The following is a 19,256-nucleotide window of genomic DNA, read 5'->3' as shown; positions in this document are numbered from 1 at the left end:
AGACCACTTACCACCATTCATGTTGGAAAGGGCAAGGCCACAGCTTTTATTAAATTCAACTCTTTAACAACTTAAACATACATTTAACATTCCACAGTGCCAGTCACAGTAGCACTGTGCGCACTCAGTTCCGACTGGTGGAAAGGGAGATAACTGAGGGGCCTGTCCTTACCATAAGTGCCGGACTGCCGTCTATCTCCCAATTAGCGTGAAGGGCGTACCTCTTACCGCCGTGTTTTGCTGGCAAGGTCACCAAAAACTGCAGCAAGCTGTGACGTACCAACCATATATAGGGCGGGAGGGTGGGCAGCTCTTACCGATCTTCACCAAAAAGGCCCAGAATCCCCTGAGGCAATCACCTTAGTGAGCTCAGGCCCAACCCCACTCCGTCCCCCCACCAATCCACCGTGACCCCTAGTCACCATACTCCGCCCTGGTTATGCCCCCATCAGTCAGGGCTCTCTTTCCCAATGGGTTCAAGAGGCCTGCATGACTGCTGAGGTGCAATAACCCCAGGTCCACACCATGATCTATCCAACTTAGACCTTACCCCTTCTTCCTATCCAATAAAGACCACTTACCACCATTCATGTTGGAAAGGGCAAGGCCACAGCTTTTATTAAATTCAACTCTTTAACAACTTAAACATACATTTAACATTCCACAGTGCCAGTCACAGTAGCACTGTGAGCACTCAGTTCCGACTGGTGGAAAGGGAGATAACTGAGGGGCCTGTCCTTACCATAAGTGCCGGACTGCCGTCTATCTACCAATTAGTGTGAAGGGCGTACCTCTTACCGCCGTGTTTTGCTGGCAAAGTCACCAAAAACCGCCACCCGCCTGTCAGTAAGCTACTGACTGGCGCCCCACCGCAGCCAGCGCCTGTTCCACGCCCCTCTGGAGACCCAGATTAAAAATATCCAGCCCGATGTCATTCAGATGAACTCCATCCCTCCGCAGCAAATCGCGATTATCACCCTCCAGGTCTCTGTGGCGGACCACTACGCCCCCTATCTGGCGCACAAACTTAGCCACTTGGGCATTGACCTTCCTACGAAAATGTTCCAGAAGGGGGCCAGGGACATCACGCGCCCATACCGAGCGAGGCAGAATTTCTGACCAAACAACGGTTAGGTTATTAAAGAAAGCACAACATTGGGCAATGTCACTTTTAACAGCAGATATGATGTCCACGGATCGGATATATCCAACGTCATTCCCACCCACATGTATGACCAGGATGATGGGACCAGAAACGTGGGCACGAAGTTGCTGACATTCCTGAAGAACCTGAGGCCAACGTAACCCACGCAACCCGATCCATCGTATCCTCGCCACATCGTATGAGAATCCCAAGTATCTGCCATAAGTTCGGATCTCTGCCCGGCGAGCGGCCCAGTATATGAAAGAATCCCCGAGGATCCAAATCTGTGCCGGAAAGGAACCTGGAAATCAACACAACAGATGTGGTCGGACATACAGAGAAAAACGAGAAGACTCCCATCTACCTAAACGCTGAAGTTCCGTATCGGAGAAACCCAAACCCGACGCGGCGGTCGCTGCGCCAATGCGAAAAGAGTGGGTGGAAAATTCCTTCGCAGGAAAACCCAAAATCTCCAGACAACGACGAAAAAACGCGCAAAAATTGAAAACGGCTGAGAGAAGTTGCATCAGCATGGACAAAAAATGTAGGGGACAGGGGGCACGAAGGCACGAAAGAGAGGGCCAGGGACACCGGACAAAAGGGGCCGCCGCAATAATGCAAGACTACCCGGCGGCCCTTGCCAAAACAATCAGTCTTGGAAGAACGCAAGAAAATCGTGACACTGTGGTGCGACAACGACACGTCCTCCCATAGGATGCCCCCGGGGACAATTTTGATTTTGACACCAATTTGCCAATTAGAAAGGCACCAAAGAAAGCCCAAGAAAAGACTATCCGGAAAAGGAGGGTCTCATATTCAGATGAACATACATTCGGAAGAAGAGACAAGATGCCCAAAAGAATCTGAATAGAAATAGGGCGTCTGGTATCCGGGAGGTGCGTAACCCGCTTCCAACCCCGGATAACCCGCCGGACAGGAAAAGCTTTAGTTACATCCTCCCACCCTAAGAGCTGGAACCAAAATGACAGGGCCGACAACGCGGATGAAACCGTCGACCCGGAAACGCCTTTTTCCGATAGAAATACTAAATAGGCAAATAAGGTTAAACGACGGTCATCCGGAGAATAAATGTTAAACTCACCGCCCGACGCCTGGACCCACTCATGCCAAACCCGGCAGTACGCCGCCCACGTCCGTGAAGAAAGCGACGACCGAAGGAGCTCAGTCAAACGCCGGAAACGAGGTTCCATAAGTGGGCCGGACAGGGGAGGCCCTCCAAAGAAGCCATCGGAGCCAGTGTTCGAAAACGGCAAAACTGTTGACGAGAAAGAGCATCGGCAATATCATTAGAGGCACCAGGCACATGCCTAGCCCTAACGCAGATGTTGAAATGTAAACACTTTAAAACTAAAAACCGTAGCAACGAAACGACCGGAGGAGAACTGGCTGACTGTTTATTCACCACCTGCACCACACTCATGTTATCCGACCAGAAGACCACCTGGTGATTGCGCAACCTTTCACCCCAGAGCTCAACAGCAACAATAATTGGAAACAGCTCCAGCAGGGTGAGGTTGCGCAACAAATCCATGTGGGCCCATGAGGCCGGCCAGCGTTCAGCAGCCCATTCCCCTTGAAAGAAAGCGCCAAACCCACAGGAGCCTGCAGCATCGGTATATAGCTCCAGCTGTGGGTTCGGTACTTCCTCCCGCAACCAGCACGACTGTCCATTGTAAGTCTGCAAGAATGATAGCCATATCCCCAAGTCATCCCTCATAGGCTTGGTGATCCTGACATAGTGGTGAGGGGCAGTTATGCCCTTCGTGGCCCATGACAGTCGCCTACAGAAGGCCCTCCCCATCCGGATGACCCTACAGGCGAAAACCAGATGACCCAGCAACGACTGTAGCTGTTTCAGCTGTAATTTCTTCGCCCCTTTCGCCAAGCAGACCAACGAGAGGAGCCTGGACAACTTGTCACTAGGCAACCTAAAAACCATCGCCACCGTGTCTATCTCAATACCTAAAAACGACAGGACTGTGACGGGTCCCTCCGTCTTGTCAGCGGACAGTGGGACGGCGAAAAGCCGGCTTGTATCCTGAAAAACAGTGAGCAGCCGCAGACACCGCCCACTGCCCGCTGGACCCACAAAAAGAAAGTCATCAAGATAATGCAGAAGGGACTAAATACCCGCCTCCTGGGTGACCACCCAGTCAAGGAAGCTACCAAATAGCTCAAAAAAATAACACTAGATGGCACAACCCATAGGGAGGCACATGTCGAAAAAATAGCTACCCTGAAAGTAGCAACCCAGGAGGTGGAAACAGTCCGGATGGACTGGGAGGAGGCGAAATGCGGACTCAATGTCCGCTTTTGCCAGAAGGGCAGACTGCCCCGCTGCCCTGACCAGCTGAAGCGCCCTGTCAAAGGACGCATAGTGCACTCTGGATTCCTCCCTGTCAATGCCATCGTTCACCGAGGAGCCAGAAGGGTAGGAAAGGTGATGAATGAGGCAAAATTTTCCCTCCGCCTTTTTTGGGACCACACCGAGAGGAGATACCCTCAGGTTGTGGAAAGGAGGGAGATCAAAGGGGCCTGCCATTCTTCCCAGTTCCAATTCCCTCCGGAGCTTCTCGGCCACGACGGACTCAAATTCCTCCGCCGATTTTAAATTATGAGACATGGTCGGGGCGTCCGACGGGGTAAAGGGGATCCAGAAACCGCGGTCCAAACCGTCCTGCAGAATCAGGGCCTCTCTACGAAGGGGGTACCGGTCTAGCCAAGGAAGCATCTTTATGACGTTCACCGGTGTCCTCCGGCTTAAGAAGGTCAGTCTTGGCTCCGGGTTTGGAAAACTACTGGTTTCCCTTTCGAAAACACTTACTGGCGGGGTGAGCCCCTCCACAACTGGAGCACTCATGCCTGAAACGACAGGCAGAGTACCACTTGCAGTGGCTTTCGTTGAAAAGCCAGCAGATACCCTTCTTTGGAGCGGCCGACACTCCGGACTGAGGGGCGCCGACCGCGGACTGAAAGGACGAAGGCCTGTGAGGGCACATAAGCAGCAACCACAGGCTACCGTCCTGACAATCAAAACGAAATTCCCGACGTGCCGCCATTTTTTGCCGAAATTGAGTGTCATAATGGAACCAGCACTGACCCCCATAGACCTTGTATGCACCCCAAATAAGGTCTAAATAGCAAAATAACGAAGTGGCCAACTCCGGGAACCGCTCACTGAGCACTCCCGCATAGGCACAAAACCCCTGCAGCCAGTTCCCGAACGTCCTAGGAAGCTGTTTGGGTTTGTCACCCTGCGCCGACACGTCAACCCGTCGAGATTTGTCGATCGTCTCCCTATCCGGCGGAACGAGGGTAAGAAAGTCGACGAATTCGCGACGCCATATATTTTCTTTCGTCTCGTCCGCCAAATGGGTACCCGTCGGCGACACTGCCCACAACGCACCCCCATAAGCGGAGGTGGGGTTGGGCGATCCTGAGACACCCATACTAGAGAGAACTGATTTCACAACCGACGCTATGCGGTCCTCCGGGCCCGATACGGAAGCATCAGCAGCTCTACCCCAAATTAACTCGCAGTCATACTCACTTGGACGAGGAGGCATCGCGGGTGATGGACGATCGGCCACCGGGCCCGGCAGCGAATCCGGCTCCAAGGCGATCCCAGAAGACTGTAAGCGTAGGCGGGCCGCGTAATCTGCTGGGCTGTCCCGACTCAAGGAAAGGTCCAAGGGCGGGGGTCCAACCACGGACCCGGTCGAATCCGACTGACTATGGACAGAGGCTGAGCAACGGCAGGTACACCTGCCAGCTCCTCTTGCTTGACCCGGGGCGGATGCCGCCGCCAGCCCGGGTCTGGAGCCGAGATCCCCCGCCCTGACGGGCGCAGGGGGTTGAGGTTGGGCAACCGATGCGGGCATCCCCTCAGGACCGCCAGCCCGGACGGGCGCGTAGGGAAGCGGTTGCCCCACTGCTGGGGTTGAGGTCAAACGCACCCGGCTGGCCTCCGCCCTGCGGGGCGCAGGAGGCTGCCGGTGGGCACGGGGTATCAGCGGGGGAGGGGTTAACTGCACATTGCCCGCCCTGTCGGGCGCAGGGGAAATGTGCCTTGCGCCAACCCCCGCAGCCTGGGACGTGGTGGGAAGAAACCTGTCCCCTGCCCTGCCGGGCACAGAAGGAACTCCGCAGGATAGATCCTGCACTAGTGAACTCATGCCCGCCGAGGCGGGCGCAGGGGGACAGTGCTGTGGCCAATCATTCCCATCTCCACACACCACACTGCTGTGCTGCCCAACGTGCCTAGTATCCAGCTGTGGTGTGTGGAGATTCAAATCTCCCACCCAGTCAGGCGCAGGGAGCGTTGTGTCCACCAGATGGCGCCGGTCCCGCTCCAAGTCCCCGGCGGAGCGAGCATCGCCAGCGCCGAGGACAGCTGCAGAGGACGCAGCGGCGGCCGGCGGACCGATCCGCCTCCTCCCCCCTTTCGTGCCGGAGGGTTGCCCGGCGGAGGAACAAACGGATCGGCCGCTCAGTACCCCCCCGCCATCCGCGCGGGCGACCAAAGGTACGCTGTGATCACACAGGGGACGAGGGGGGGGGCCGGGGAGCTCTGCGGCTCCAGCCCGGCCGCCTCCTACACTGGCAGGGGGGAGGGGGGGCAAACACTGGAGCGGGGGCTGCGTGAGCGGGGACAGCGCGAGGAGACCCGAGTAGAGGCCTTAGCCCGCGCAGGGGACCTCCGACGCGCCGGCAGACTACGGGGGGTGACAGAGGAAGAGCCCTTCCCCGTCGGAGCAGGCAGGGGAGAGACAGGCAAAGGAGGGGGAGAGGGAGAGGAAGGATGTGGAGGGGAGCAGTAGGAGGCCCTAGAGGGGCTGGGGCTGAGGCGGGAAGGCGGACGAGTCCGCCTTCTAACCCTGGGGGGGGGATCCTGATGGGGATCAGGTGTGGGAACAGGAGAAGAATCCCCAGGAGTCAGGAGGGAAAAAAGCCACCCTGCCTGACCCTGAAGAGCCATCTCTCCGACCCTGGCCAGAAGGAGCTCGGTGTCCATGGTTGGAGGGACAGGGTGGGGTTCAGTCAGCTCTTACCGATCTTCTTCACCAAAAAGGCCCAGAATCCCCTCGGGCAATCACCTTAGTGAGCTCAGGCCCAACCCCGCTCAGGCCCAACCCCACTCCGTCCCCCCACCAATCCACCGTGACCCCTAGTCACCATACTCCGCCCTGGTTATGCCCCCATCAGTCAGGGCTCTCTTTCCCAATGGGTTCAAGAGGCCTGCATTTGGTTTAGTATAGTGAAGTGCAATGCCTCACTGCTGAGGGAGTGACCCATGCAAAGCATATGTGTTTCCTATCTACTGTATATTTTCTTGCGATCCTTGCTAGTGTGAACATGGGCCTAGTGCATGCCAGATGTCAGAAAAAAAACATTAGGTGTTGGGTGAGTAACTAACTCTGAGTACCCAACCACAATTTCTTTTTCACATCTTGAGGGTTCATTTGCACCAGCCTCTGCATTACAACACATCAGCTTGTATTGGTTGTGGTGCAGGCAGTGCTGATGCACTGATCATGTCACATCGCACTGTTCACTTTTTTTTTTTTTTTTTTTTTTAAACAAACTTTATTGAATTGTCACTTACAGTGGGGACGGAAAGTATTCAGACCCCCTTCAATTTTTCACTCTGTTATATTGCAGCCATTTGCTAAAATCATTTAAGTTCATTTTTTTTCCTCATTAATGTACACACAGCATCCCATATTGACAGAAAAACACAGAATTTGTTATCATTTTTGTAGATTTATTAAAAAAGAAAAACTGAAATATCACATGGTCCTAAGTATTCAGACCCTTTGCTCAGTATTTAGTAGAAGCACCCTTTTGATCTAATACAGCCATGAGTCTTTTTGGGAAAGATGCAACAAGTTTTTCACACCTGGATCTGGGGATCCTCTGCCATTCCTCTTTGCAGATCCTCTCCAGTTTTGTCAGGTTGGATGGTAAACATTGGTGGACAGTCATTTTTAGGTTTCTCCAGAAATGCTCAATTGGGTTTAAGTCAGGACTCTGGCTGGGCCATTCAAGAACAGTCACGGAGTTGTTGTGAAGCCACTCCTTCGTTATTTTAGCTGTGTGCTTAGGGTCATTGTCTGGTTGGAAGGTAAACCTTCGGCCCAGTCTGAGGTCCTGAGCACTCTGGAGAAGGTTTTCGTCCAGGATATCCCTGTACTTGGCCGCATTCATCTTTCCTTCAATTGCAACCAGTCGTCCTGTCCCTGCAGCTGAAAAACGCCCCCACAGCATGATGCTGCCACCACCATGCTTCACTGTTGGGACTGTATTGGACAGGTGTTGAGCAGTGCATGGTTTTCTCTACACATACCACTTAGAATTAAGGCCAAAAAGTTCTATCTTGGTCTCATCAGACCAGAGAATCTTATTTCTCACCATCTTGGAGTCCTTCAGGTGTTTTTTAGCAAACTCCATGCGGGCTTTCATGTGTCTTGCACTGAGGAGAGGCTTCCTTCGGGCCACTCTGCCAGAAAGCTCCGACTTGTGGAGGACTGCAGTGATGGTTGACTTTCTACAACTTACTCCCATCTCCCGACTGCATCTTTGGAGCTCAGCCACAGTGATCTTTGGGTTCTTCTTTACCTCTCTCACCAAGGCTCTTCACCCCCCGATAGCTCAGTTTGGCCAGACAGCCAGCTTTAGGAAGGGTTCTGGTCATCCCTAACATCTTCCATTTAAGCATTATGGAGGCCACTGTGCTCTTAGGAACCTTAAGTGCAACAGAAATTTTTTTGTAAGCTTGGCCAGATCTGTGCCTTGCCACAATTCTGTCTCTGAGCTCTTCAGGCAGTTCCTTTGACCCCATGATTCTCATTTGCTCTGACATGCACTGTGAGCTGTAAGGTCTTATATAGACAGGTGTGTGGATTTCCTAATCAAGTCCGATCAGTATAATCAAACACAGCTGGACTCAAATGAAGGTGTAGAACCATCTCAAGGATGATCAGAAGAAATGTACAGCACCTAAGTTAAATATATGAGTGTGATATTTCATTTTTTTTTTTTCTTTTTTAACCTCCCTGGCGGTATGATTATTTCAGATTTTTGATGCTGAAAGCAGTACAATTATTTTGCATGGAAATTTGGCGTTTTTTGATATTGTAGGCCTGTAATTCTTAGGAATAACTCGCTTAAATCTGTCCAAACAAGAGTCTAGTAGACATCTTGGGTATGATAAAGTTTGAAACACGAAATCACAAATTATAATATAATAAATAACTATAAATTATTATACCATATAATAATAAAAATTATTCAATAATGTAATCAAATCAAAAACACTGAAATTTGCTCAGTTGCAGAATTGTCGCTGTCATTACTTTTCAGTGTTTGATGACGGCTCTCCCCACAAATCACTATCGCTCAGTTCTGCGAGTGATTCTAATTTATTATCGCTGTTTTCTAGATGGTCTAAAACCACTTTTGATGTAAATGGACGGTTTTGGTTGCTATGGACAATCTCCAGTTTCCAGGCAGAAAGAACAGTTTTTATAATATAAAACTGCATGCAGGGCACTGGAGAAACCACTAGGGACAAAAGAGAGGTGAAATAATTATACAGTAATGTAATCTGTAAGATTACAGTATACTGTATGTATTGTGTGTTTCACTTTTTGAATTTGGCGCCGTTCTCCGTCGCAATGCTCGCAGGGAACGGAGCCCGGCTCCGTGATGAATTGAGCGGAGGACGAGCTCACACTGCGGGGAGAAAGCGCAGGATCCAGGGGACAAGGTAAGTAAGCTCTTCCTGGATCCTGCGATGCGATCCGGAGTCTGGCTCGGGGTTACCGCTTTTAGTTCTGAAATTCCACCCAGAGCCAGACTCGGGAATACCGCCAGGGAGGTTAACAAATGTGCAAAAAATATCAACAATTCTGTGTTTTTCTGTCAATATGGGGTGCTGTGTGTACATTAATGAGGAAAAAAATGAATTTAAATGATTTTAGCAAATGGCTGCAATAAAACAAAGAGTGAAAAATTTAAGGGGGTCTGAATACTTTCCGTCCCCACTGTACCTTTCATAAAGTTCTACTGGTCACCGTGTGGTGACTGCACTGGAAAAAAGTCTGCACGCAGTACTTTTTTTCCTGTTTCCCAAGCATACACAACAGCAGCACAGTGGTGTGAACTGTCCACAGCGGAGGCAAGACATATTGCCTTGTCTTTAGGTGGGAATGCGCTGAAATAGCTGCCAAAAACAGTCCCACCACACCTGGTGTAAATGTGACCTTACTGCGGTCTGTGTCCCATCTGGGGAGATTTCAACTCACTTCTTGCCTTGGTGAGTGAGATGCACATCATCAAAGGGAACATGGACAGCATGAATAAAGTGTATGGAGATATTTGGCTCCTTTTCTACCCACGTGACTTCAGTGTAAGTAGTGCAAACTCTAGCCATAAGAGATAGTGGTCTGACAAATACTACAAACATTTTTTTCAGAGACTCCTATTCCCTTAACCTGAATTACCAAACCATGTCACTATGCATTGAAATGGTAAAATAGGGGCAGGCAACCTTTGAGAAGTGGAGATCTACTTGACCAACATGAAAGAGATCAAAGATCACACTTTTTTTTTTTTTTTTTTCTTTAAAGAAAATTAACTAGCAAGGCCTAACTATACATGATAAAACAAATGTCACTGTAGAAATATAAACGTAAAAGCTTACCTTAAAAGTGGATGATGTGTGAACAGTGTCAGTAGTTTTTTTACTTTAAGCAGCCCTGTTGGGGGTGTTTGGTAAATTATCAGGGGACCTTACCACCCCTGCTGTCTCACTTTTGAGAAAGGAGATGGAGGACATAGTCCTCCATCTCTGCCGTCTCCGCGGCACAGAATTAACAGTAAGAGCTTTGCACGGTCTCCTTGTTCATTTACAAACTGAAGCATAGTAAAGCACAGTTTACTATGCTTCTGTTATGAGAGAACACAGTGAGTGATCGGTACCAATCAGTTGGGGAGCAGAAGGAAGGGGAACCTGGACAGGAGGGGCGGCGGCATTTACAGGAACTGATCCCCTGTATTTGTCTCCTGCAGCACCTAAATGCAAGCGGGAGGGAGAGGAGAAGCCAGCTTTTATCCGCTGCAGGTGGAAAATACAGTTGATCCTGTCTAGGATGGTATGTGATCTACCCATCAACTGCCTGCAATCAATGGGTTGCTGACCCCCTGTGAGGGTCCAGGCCAGTGGTGTATTTTGGTTTTGTGCTGCCCTAGGCCTAACTAAACTCATGCGCCCCTAATTAAAATATGGGCCACCCCTTCCTGTCAAGGCCACACCCCTTCTGTTTAAGACCCTCCCTATCTGTAAACCACACCTCTTCCTATTCAGGCTCCACCTTTTCCTTTCAGAGCGCCACCTCTTCTGCTCTGTACATTAAAAGTGGGTACCAAGTGGCCTCATCAGTCAGTGCCCATCAGTGCCGCCTATCAGTGCTCATCAGTACAGCCTTATCAGTGTCCATCAGTGCAGCCTCATCAGGGGCAACCGGTGCAGCCTATTAGTGCCCATCAGTGCCGCCTTATCAGTGCTCATCAGTGCAGCCCCATCAGTGCCCAACAGCGCAGCTCATCAGTGGGCCATCAGTGCGGCCTCATCAGGGACAACCAGTGCAGCCTATTAGTGCCCATCAGTGCCGCCTATCAGTGCTCATCAGTACAGCCTTATTAGTGCCCGTCAGTGCAGCCTCATCGGGGGCAACCAGTACAGCCTTATCAGTGCCCATCAGTACAGCCTTATCAGTGCCCATCAGAGCATCCTCATCAGTGCCCATCAGTGTGGCCTCATCAGGGGCAACAAGTGCAGCCTAATAGTGCTCACCAGTGCCCATATCAGCTGCAGCTCATCAGTGCCCATATCAGCTGCAGCTCATCAGTGCCCATATCGGTGCAGCTCATCAGTGCCCATATCGGTGCAGCTCATCAGTGCCCATATCGGTGCAGCTCATCAGTGCCCATATCGGTGCAGCTCATCAGTGCCCATATCGGTGCAGCTCATCAGTGCCCATATCGGTGCAGCTCATCAGTGCCCATATCAGTGCAGCCTATTAGTGCAGCCTATCAGTGCCCATATCAGTGCCCATATCAGTACAGCTCATCAGTGCCCATATCGGTGCAGCCTATCAGTGCCCATATCGGTACAGCTCATCAGTGCCCATATCGGTGCAGCTCATCAGTGCCCATATCGGTGCAGCTCATCAGTGCCCATATCGGTGCAGCTCATCAGTGCCCATATCGGTGCAGCTCATCAGTGCCCATATCGGTGCAGCTCATCAGTGCCCATATCGGTGCAGCTCATCAGTGCCCATATCGGTGCAGCTCATCAGTGCCCATATCGGTGCAGCTCATCAGTGCCCATATCGGTGCTGCTCATCAGTGCCCATATCGGTGCTGCTCATCAGTGCCCATATCATTGCAGCTCATCATTCCCCTTATCAGTGCAGCCTATTAGTGCCCATATCAGTGCCCATATCGGTACAGCTCATCAGTGCCCATATCAGTGCAGCTCATCAGTGCCCATATCAGTGCAGCCTATTAGTGCAGCCTATCAGTGTCCATATCAGTGCAGCCTATCAGTGCCCATATCAGTGCCCATATCAGTACAGCTCATCAGTGCCCATATCGGTGCAGCCTATCAGTGCCCATATCGGTACAGCTCATCAGTGCCCATATCAGTGCAGCTCATCAGTGCCCATATCAGTGCAGCTCATGAGTGCCCATATCAGTGCAGCTCATCAGTGCCCATATCAGTGCAGCTCATCAGTGGACATCAGTATAATACCTTTAACATTGAGCACTTGACACACATTAGTAATAGTAACATAACCTGTCCTGGCCGCTGGCTGGGGATTTCCCTCGTGCTGCTCCTCTCTCTCTCTCCTCCTCATATCGCCCGGGCCAGGGAGAAGATTCAGTGAAGAAGCCGTACGGAGGAGAGTGGGCGGAGCATTGAGTTCCGCCAGTCAGATTACGTTCAGCCGGCCTGGCCAATCACTGGCTGCCAATGGGGGTGCCAGTCATCGTCGCTGCCGCCCCACCCCCTCCCCGCCCACCAAGCACGCTCCAAATACAGCCCACAATATTTACAAGTGCCGCACTACAGCAAGCCGGCCTCTGGGGCTGTATTTGTGCGGGAGGCGGCCGCGGGAGCGGGGACCCTGGAAAACGGGACTGGGGGGCTTTCTTGCATGCGGGGGGGTGGCTTTTTTGCCGCCCCCCCCCCCCCCCCCCCCCCGCAAAGTGCCGCCCTAGGCCTGGGCCTTGTCGGCCTAGGCTAAGAAACAGCACTGGTCCAGGCATCCTTCTGGTAAATCAGCAGTGACCAGCTGAAAGGATCATATGATGTGTCTAGGCTCATCTCCGTCATTGTACCACTGGCACATAAAGTACTGGAAAGAATGATCTAATCTGTGCTTTTATTTTTTCCTGAGGAGGAGGGGTGGCCAACACCTTTAGCATACCTCCAAACATTTTGAGATGGGAATGAGGGACACCTACTAGCAAATGTATGTAGGCATAGGACACGCCTCCTGCCACACCCCCTTAAAGGAAAATTAACCAAAAAAAAGGTTAATTAAATCAATAAGGGCTTTTTTTTACCACTACTATTCCTTTATATTGACTTTTCAAATGTACAAATGCAGCCATTTAGAATTTGGATGAAAAAGATAAAAGATAAAAAGTGCATTTTATATACAACTATATAGATGTAAGACCAAAATTAAGGACAAATGAGGGGGGAAGAGGGACAGAGGGACATTGCTCCAAATCAGGGACAGTCCCTCAAAATCAGGGACAGTTGGGAGCTATGCTTTAGAGGCATAGGAACCACAATAACAGTGTTTCTTTGTGTTTTTTTTTTTTTTTTTTGTAATTGCTTTGCACTCCTACTCAAAAACAAGAGTAGATTCCAAGAAGAAACTACTCATAACACACATGTGATATATTCTGCAACAGTAAAACATAGCCGTTTTCACTTTCATAAGTCATGTTGGTTTTTGGTTACATTTTCCAGATATCAAATATGCAGTAATTAATGATACTGCACGGACATCTAGTGGTTGTGTGTGATAGATTAGAGCTGAGCTCCAGAAATACAGTATATGAAAGACACAAACGAATGCAGCGCTCAATTCATTATTAAATGTATTTTCTAAATGCAAGCAGTGTAAGTATATGAATTTGACCTGTATCAGCTCACCACTGTGCTGCGTCTCCTTTCACTGTCCTATACCAGCCTGGTATGGTTCCAGGACAGCCTGGGCTCAGAGGAAGTGGGTTGAATGATGCTGGCCATCAGAGGATATCTAATAGAAAAAAAGTTCTGTAGAGAAAATTCTTGGATTGAAGTTGAATATTGCAGCAGTGGCTGGTTGTGTTATTCATTTTTATCTCCTGTGTAGTTGGGGTTTTGCTTTAATTTCCCTTTGTTTTAAGAAGGCAATACTTAATAACACTTTTACTTGTACATTAGTTTCCTATGCTAGGAAAACAGCCTAATCTTTTGGATATACAGATTTAAGCCATGGAAAAAACCATGATGATTTCTACATAAGTATCCATGTCCCCAAATGTTAGGGCACTTTCACACTGGTGCGGTGAGAGCGACGGCGGTAAAGCACCGCTAGTTTTAGTGGCGCTTTACCGTCGTTTTAGCAGCGCTTTTTGGCCGCTAGCGCTTTTAACCCCTGCTAGCGGCCAAAAGAAGGGGTAAATAGCTTAAGGCAGTGGTGCCCATGCATTTTAATGGGCGGGGGCATTTTAGGATTGGTGTTTATACCGCTCCTAAAGCGCCCCAAAGATGCTGCTTGCAGGACTTTGAAAGTGCTTTCACACTGGAGCGGTGCGCTACACAGACTGGAGTGACAGGAGAGGCGCTTTGCCGGCGCTATTTTTAGAGCTAAAACGCCTGTAAAGCACCTCAGTGTAAAAGTAGCCTTACTGTATCCCTAATTGTACTTGTTATTAGGAATATATAATTACTTGAATTCCTATTGCTGGGACTCCAGTATGTATTGCTGTACATCCGCATGATCACTTCCATGCGCCCCTGGGACAATCAACTTTTGGTTCCCAGTGTGATAAAAAGTAAAGTTTAGTGAAAAAAATGTAAAGGGCTTGACATGTTGGGTATCTATTATTATTATTATTATTATTATTATTATTATTATTATTATTATTATTATTTTTTTTTTTTTTTTTTTTTTTTCTTTATATTTTACCAAAATATGGGTAATACATTAAGTTTGTGTGCTCTAAAATTATCTTTAGTGTATTTTTATCTAAAATATTGTGCTTGATAAACTATTTTGCTAATATTGTGTGACATAAAAACATTAAAACTGCCATTATGTTAAGCCCCTTTCACAGATGCGGACTGTTTGTCCGTTTTTCATCCATCCCTTAGCGGATGAAAAACAAACATCAATGCATCTCTATGGAAAAACGTATGTAAACAGATGACCATCCTTTTACATCTGCATTCATGAACATCCATTTTTTGAAATGGATCAAAGCCCTATTTTTTTTTTTTTTTTTTCGTTAAAAAACGGAGTGGACGAAAAAGGGATGTAAACAGACAAACGTTTTTTAGTGGTAGTTGATATAAAAACTGGTAAGCAGCTGATGAAAAACTGATGTAAACTTCATCTGTTTTTTTCTTTGAAAAAACATGACTGAACTAATGAAATGAACGGTCTGCATGTGTGAAAGGGGCCTTACTCTCCCGGGTCTCTGCTTTCAGAAAATATATAATGTTTGGGGGGGGTTAAAGTAATATTCAGGCCTAAAATGTTTTTTGCACGTGTGCAAAAAACGTATAAACGGCACTGGTAGTACAGTAAAGTAAACCGGTCATAGGAGAAGCACTTGGGCTGCCTCTGTTGAACATAACCAGTTACTTTCTGACCTTATGCCAGCACTTTTATTCACTGCTTGGAACTTCTTTGGGTCAGTAACTTAATTTTTACAATGTGTGGCTCAGCCAGTCCTTTATCATATTACACAATGGCAGCCACCATATTTCATGACAGGTTGACTTTAACCCGGCAGTGATCTTTTCCATGATGACGTCATCCAGCTGCCCTAATGCAATGTTTTTCAGGTATCCTGTAGTGATAGTGTTTGTTTTGGATTTCAAGATTCTTTAAAATAAACAGGCAAAAAAGCTGTGAACCTGAAAATAAAAGTAAAACACATTACATACCATAGAGTCTGGCATTTACATTACGCAATGTGCAGCCACCAGGTGTATAAGGATGACTAATTCACCTGTTCTCTGTGTTGTCGTCTGTTCCTGATTCCCAAGGACAATCCAGGCCTTTACAGAAATGTACCTGGTTTTGTTCCTGAATATTAATTTGTGAAAATATTTTCTTATTATCTCGATTTTGTTGCATATTGTTTATATTAGTTTTGCCTTTTAAAGTTTAACATTGATAAATCAAAAAGAAAAACATATAAACCAAATAAGCATATATGCCGTGATTGTGTTGTAGAGTTACCTTTGAAATTATATTGAATCAAACCTATGCTTTTCTCATATCAGGGCAAAACAACAGGTTCACTTTTAATGCCCATCCCTGTATCTCCATTCAGCTGCCAAACAGAAGAAACCCTGTGAAAGCACAGTCACTGAAGTCGGAGCTTACAGATGGCACCAGTGAATCGGTGCTTTTTGGAAGAAGTCACACGAAGTGATGAAATGCGTCAGAAGAGCTTAATGACGTCATCATGTAACCAGAGAGGAGCGACCTGGATACTGGAGTTTGGTGATGCTGTGATCTTTGCCTTAAGAGGACATGTTCCTGCATTTATAAACATTTGTTTTTAAGGTGGTGCGCTGCTGGTAACTAGTGCACTAACATTGTGAGTGTATTTTAAGAGGTTTTAATAAATGTTTAATTTTTTTAAACGGTAAAACACTATGGGGCTGATTTACTAAAACTGGAGAGTGCAAAATTTGGTGCATCTGTGCATGGTAGCCAATTAGCTTCTAACTTCAGGTTGTTCATTTAACCTCCCTGGCGGTATTCCTGAGTGTGGCGCGGGGTTAAATTTCAGTACCAGCTGGATTGCATCTCAGGATTTTGGTTCAGGTTACTTACCTTGTCCCCAGGATCCTGCAATGTCCCCCCGCAGCGTCTGCGGGCTCTGTCCTTCGCCCGAAGCCTCTGTGTGCCAGGCTCCGTTCCCTGCGAGCGTCGCGATGCATGGGGGTGGAGCCCGGCAGCAAATTCAAAAAGTTCAAAATTCATAACACTTACAAATTACATTGCTGTATAAAATCATTTCACATCCCTTTTGTCCCTAATGCTTTGTCCAGTGCCCTGCATGCACTTTTATATTTTATATATATATATATATATATATATATATATATATATATATATATATATATATATATATATATATATATATATACTGTTCTTTCTGCCTGGAAACTTGAGATTGTCCATAGCAACCAAAAAGTGTCCCTTTACGTCAAAAGTGGTTTGTGACCAGCTATAAAATACGGATAGTAAATTAGAACACTTGCAGAATTGAGCAATAGCGAATAGTGGGGAAATTCATTTTATTATTATTATAATATTATGTTTTTATAATTATTTATATTTATTATATTATAATTTATGATTTAGTGTTTCAAACTTTATCATACCCGGGATGTCTACTAGACTCTTGTTTGGACAGATTTAAGTTTGCTATAACTAAGAATTAAAGGCCTACAATGTAAAACGCCAAATTTTTATGTACCGCTTTGAGACACAAAAATCTGACATAATCATACCGCCGGGGTGGCTATTTATTTTTATCATTATACAGGATTTATATAGCGCCAACAGTTTGTGCAGTGCTTTACAACATCGGGGAAGACAGTACAATTTCAATACAGGACGGATCAGAGGGCCCTGCTCATTAGAGCAGCTACGATTTGAAAAAAACAAAAAAAAACTGGAAGCTTGTTGGAGAGTGGAGAGTTTGCTTGCCTTGGGACTCCATGAGAAAAATCCGGAGTAAGGATTTGGAGAATTGGAGTGACCATTAATGGTCCCTTAAAAGGGAAACGCATGGTGGCCTTTATAGGGTCCAGGAGTTAAAGTGTTACTAAACCCACAACAGTAAAATCAGTCTGTACATGCAGAAAAGTAGGAGTAGGCAACCTGGGGCCCTCCAGCTGTTGTGGAAAGAAAACATTTCTTGGGAGGGTGCATGTGATCAGCACAGGGCCAATCAGCACTGTCTAGACAGGAAATCGGGGGTCAGTCAGCAGAGAATGAAAACTCCTCCTACAAGCTTTAACCAGACACTGATAGAAGTCATAAGATTGCTATTTACTGCTGATGAGAAAAGATATTTAGCAGTTTATATATACTAAAATAATTGCATTTCCATGTTCTATGTACTGTGGGAGACCAGATATAGTGAATGCATGGTCCTGGGATTAGTAACACTTTAAGGTGAGCACGGAGAGTGACTGGTGGTGGTTCACACTGAAGAGGGATCACACTAGTGCAAGTAAAACATCCCGTATATAATATCTGGGCACCATTTGGATTTTACTGTCCATTTGATTTGCAATATAACAGTGGTGGTGAAACCTTCTCATTTGCACATTGGACTGATTGAATAAAATATATTTTTTTGTACATTGGACACATCTTATTGAGTTTTTACACATATATTATTTATTTCAGGTACTTATATAGTGCCATCAATTTACGCAGCGCTTTACATATATATTGTACATTAACAGTCTCTGCCCTCAATAAGCTTACAATCTAAGTTCCCTAACTCACATTCATACATACACATACTAGGGCCAATTTAGACAGGATCCAAATAACCTACAAGCATGTATTATGATAAAATATTATATTTATATAATTATGTTTATTAAATGTAGCACAATTTTTGTTCTTCAATGTGGCATTTATGATTTAACCACTTGACCACTGGGCACTTAAACCCCCTTATTAACCAGACCAATTTTCAGCTTTTGGTGCTCTCACATTTTGAATGACAATTACTCAGTCATGCAGCACTGTATCTATATGAAATAGAGCTTTCTTTTGGTGGTATTTAATCACCGCTGGGTTCTTTATTTTTTGCGCTATAAAAGAAAAAAGACCGAAAAATCTGTAAAAAAAATAAATTTTTCTTCGTTTCTGTTATAAAATTTTGAAAAGTAGTAATTTTTCTTCATATATTTTGGCCAAAATTTATACCGCTACATATCTTTGGTAAAAATAACCCAAATCGGTGTATATTATTTGGTCTTTGTGAAAGTTATAGCGTCCACAAGCTATGGTGCCAATAGCTGAAAATTGATCACACCTGAAGTACTGACGGTCTATCTCATTTCTTGAGACCCTAACATGCCAGAAAAGTACAAATACCCCCCAAATGACCCCTTTTTGGAAAGAAGACATTCCAAGGTATTTAGAAAGATGCATGGTGAGTTTTTTGAAGTTGTCATTTTTTCCCACAATTCTTTGCAAAATCAAGTTTTTTTTTTTTTTTTCCTTTCTTTTTTTTTTTTCACAAAATTGTCATATTAGCAGGTTATTTCTCACACACAGCATATGCATACCACAAATTACACCCCAAAACACATTCTGCTATTACTCCCGAGTATGGCAATACCACATGTGTGAGACTTTTACACAGCCTGGCCACATACAGAGGCCCAACATGCAGGGGAGCACCTTCAGGCGTTGTGGAGCACCCAGGCCAATTCTGACATTTCTCTCCTACATGTAAAAATCATCATTTATTTGCTAGAAAATTACATAGAACCCCAAAACATTATATATGTTTTTTTAGCAAAGACCCTAGAGAATACAATAGCGGTCATTGCAACTTTTTATCTCGCACGATATTTGCGCAGCAATTTTTCGAACGCGTTTTTTTTTGGAGAAAAAACAGTTTTTTGCTTTAAAAAAAAAACAAAACAGTAAGGTTAGCCCAATGTTTTTTGCATAATATGAAAGATGAAGTTACGCCGAGTAAATAGATACCTAACATGTCACCTTTCAAAATTGCACGCGCTTGTGGA

General features: G+C 46.6%; 1 long non-coding RNA gene across 1 annotated transcript in view; it reads left to right on the top strand.

Moving 5' to 3' along the window:
• The window catches only part of LOC141134554 (uncharacterized), a 28,869-nt gene extending 12,354 nt beyond the window's left edge, over positions 1-16,515 (top strand). The window contains exon 3 of the long non-coding RNA XR_012243201.1: positions 15,797-16,515. This is a non-coding gene — a long non-coding RNA (uncharacterized lncRNA). The remainder of the gene's footprint in view (positions 1-15,796) is intronic.
• The last annotated feature ends 2,741 nt before the right edge of the window (positions 16,516-19,256 follow it).

Source organism: Aquarana catesbeiana, linkage group LG03 (assembly GCF_042186555.1).
Source record: "Aquarana catesbeiana isolate 2022-GZ linkage group LG03, ASM4218655v1, whole genome shotgun sequence".
In the NCBI taxonomy this organism is placed as follows: Eukaryota; Metazoa; Chordata; class Amphibia; order Anura; family Ranidae; genus Aquarana; species Aquarana catesbeiana.
Note: the sequence above shows the minus strand (reverse complement) of the source record. Positions and strands in the feature narration are given on the sequence as shown.